Consider the following 3,265-nt stretch of genomic DNA (forward strand, 5'->3'; position numbering starts at 1 on the left):
CAACCATACGGAAATAATGTTTCGAGATCGAGACTCACCCGAACTGTGATTACTCGGATTATGCGAATACTTGCGACAATTGAATTTATTCTGTTATTTTTTATTGTACTAATGTCTGAAGAGGGCTCAAACTGGTAGCCGAAACTTGTTACTTGTAATGTATTAGTTTAGAGTTTTATTATTTATTATTTTTTGGCGTGATGTTTCATCGCGTTTAATACAATATATAATTTTATGAAAAAATTAAAAAATGTGGTTGACTCTTACTTCGCCCGCTGATTGAGTTTTGTTATTATGTTTTGAAAGAGTCCTTTGAAATTTGTTTATTTATTATAATAAATGATGTGCAACATATCTTAAAAATTTATGTTGAATAAATATTTTATATTTTTCTTGATTAATGACAATTTTTTATGATGTTTATACTTAATTTTTTGTTTTTTACGATTAAAAAATCAAACACAATTTTTTTGCCACAAATTTTTATTTTTATTACCAAACCGTTTTAATATTACCGCTTTATAAAAACATATACATATTCAAACTTTCACTTTTGAAATCTTAAGCTATAATCTTTAGCTATAATCGTCAATAAATTCTATATAAATAGCATGTATATCACATCTTAATTAGAAGTAATATTAAAAATTTTATTTCTTATAATAAGACGTCTTACAGAATTAATACAGTTGGAAATATGTGCAAAACTAACTATCATGATCAAGGATAACACATTACATATCAAATGTAAAGGATTTTTTTGATATGTTTAATTTGATATGTAAAATCCTTTATATGTGCCTTTATATCCTTTATATCATCCTATAAATGATGAAATCTTTTTTTTTTAAATTACATTTTCTTGTATAATATTTTATAACTTAATTTGCATTACTTCATAGATTTGTAAGAGCAATATTTGTATTACCGATATCATTGATATTGTCTTTTTTGCAGATACTATTTTATTAGCTGATTTCTCTAACATTTTTATGTCTACAGGCATTTTTTTTACGCAACAACTATCATTATGAATAACATGGTTCAATTTTTTTATGCTTTCTAATTTTACAGATTCGTCTCATTTGCAAAATAAATTTGGTATCGCACTTTTCCTCATAATTTTTTGCTACCAACGCTGAATAATTTTGATAAATAGAAATGAATCTAAAAAATAAGAGGTACATGTTTCAGAAAAATATCTATTCCACCAACTGTAGGACCAATCTGTCCCATTAACATCAATATATAATATTAGAATTTTTTACGCAACTACATAATCGTTACATACACTCGCATTATCGTTATTAAATTTAATACGTAGGCTATTGGAAAAGTTTCTGCAATCTAGTACTTTCAGTGACGCCAACGTTCTGCTACTATCATATCCGTAAAATTAGACGTTTTTAACCTAATTCAATTGACAGTTTGTATCCAAATCAACTAGTTTTGTTTGCATAATATTTTAAAAGAAGTTATTTTGTAAGAAATTGGAAATTTCGCGTGAAAATTTTCGGGCAATGATTTTTTACGATTACAAATGTAATCTAACTCCGAAACAATACATCGATCGACTCCATTTGGCTTTTGGAGATGAAGCACCATCCAATAGGACTGTATTATTTATAATTGGTTTGCCGAATTCCAGCGTAGACGTACCTTTCTTAGTGATGAAAGTCGTCCATCCACGTCTGTTGTTGCCACTAATGTTGATGCTGTGCGTGAAATGATTGAGCGAAACCGGCATATAACATACCGCAAGATTCAGGCATCCTTAGGCATTGACATGAAAGCAATACATACGATTTTGCATGATCACTTGAGCGTACGGAAATTTTGCAGTCGTTGAATCCCACACAATTTGACCGAAGCTCGAAAACAGATTCGTGTTAAATGGAGCAAAGAAATGCTCAAGAAATTCAATCGAGGTCGGTCAAATTTAGTCTACAACATCGTTACTGGGGACGAAACATGGATCTATTCGTATGAGCCCGAAAGTAAACAACAATCCACTGTAGGTATTTCAAAATGAACCGAAACCAACAAAAGTTGTTTGTTCACGCAGTGCTGCTAAGCAAATGATTGTTCTTGTTTCTTCGGTTATACCGGACATGTGACAACCGTGGCTTTAGAGGATCGAAGGACTGTAATACTGATTGGTATACAACAATTTGTTTGCCAGAAGTCATAAATTGCGTAGAACAAACCGAAATCTTTGCATCATCCTTCATCATGACAACGCCAGCTATCACACAGCACGTCAAACTGTTGATTTTTTATCCAGTAATAATGTCAAATTGATGACTCATTGTCCGTATTCACCTGATTTATCACTAATGACTTCTTTTTGTTCCCAAACATTAAAAATAAGATGCGTGGTGAGCGATTTGAGTCGCCTGAAGCAGCTGTTGAAACATTTCGTACACTGATTTCTGAGGTTACAGCCTTAAAGTGGAAAAAATGCTTCGAAAATTGGTTCGAGCGTATGCAAGAATGTATCGATCTTAAAGGCGAATATTTCGAAACACAATAAAATCATTTACCGAATTTTACATGTTTTTTTTCATATTGTGTGCAGAAACTTTTCCAGCAGCCTATGTATATTGATACTGAGAAATTATATCATTGATGTTATTTTTGTTGGTGTTTACGGGAGTTACATTATAAAACATTTGTATGCACGCTTCGATACCAATCTCACAGTGAAGCTGATTTTGAAGGTTTCCAATCAGGAATTCCGACAGCATCAATTAATTTTTGTCTCGAGTTTGCATCTTGAGCAAATGTTGTGCAGCAATATCCTTCTTTATTAGTTTGTACATCTTGGAGCATTCCATCTGGTAGACATTTTATAATATGCACAAATTCTGTTCAGTTATCTGAAATGTAAAAAAATTCTTAGTGTTATTTTATGCATATATGTACACTAAGGAGCAAAAATAGGCTCGTTTTTCGATGTAATGCATACATACGTTGGCGGCGCACTCATCTATACCAACATATGTATGTACGAGGGTCGTTTGAAAAGTCCGTGCAAAGTCACTGCTGATGGCACTACTGGCGCGTATCAAGGTTAGATTTAGTTAGTAGCATCTCTTGGAGGAACACACACCAAGTTACAGCCAGATCGGTCTATTTGTTTGTGTTTGGCATTCATTTGAATCGAGGAAGTCGAGGGGGGTTTGTTTCTGCAATCACGTCCTCGTTTCCATAAAATCTTTTTCCCGCCAGCCATTTCTTCATATTGGGGAACAAATAGTAGTCC

Source organism: Trachymyrmex septentrionalis, unplaced genomic scaffold, assembly GCF_001594115.1.
Source record: "Trachymyrmex septentrionalis isolate Tsep2-gDNA-1 unplaced genomic scaffold, Tsep1.0 scaffold102, whole genome shotgun sequence".
NCBI lineage: Eukaryota > Metazoa > Arthropoda > Insecta > Hymenoptera > Formicidae > Trachymyrmex > Trachymyrmex septentrionalis.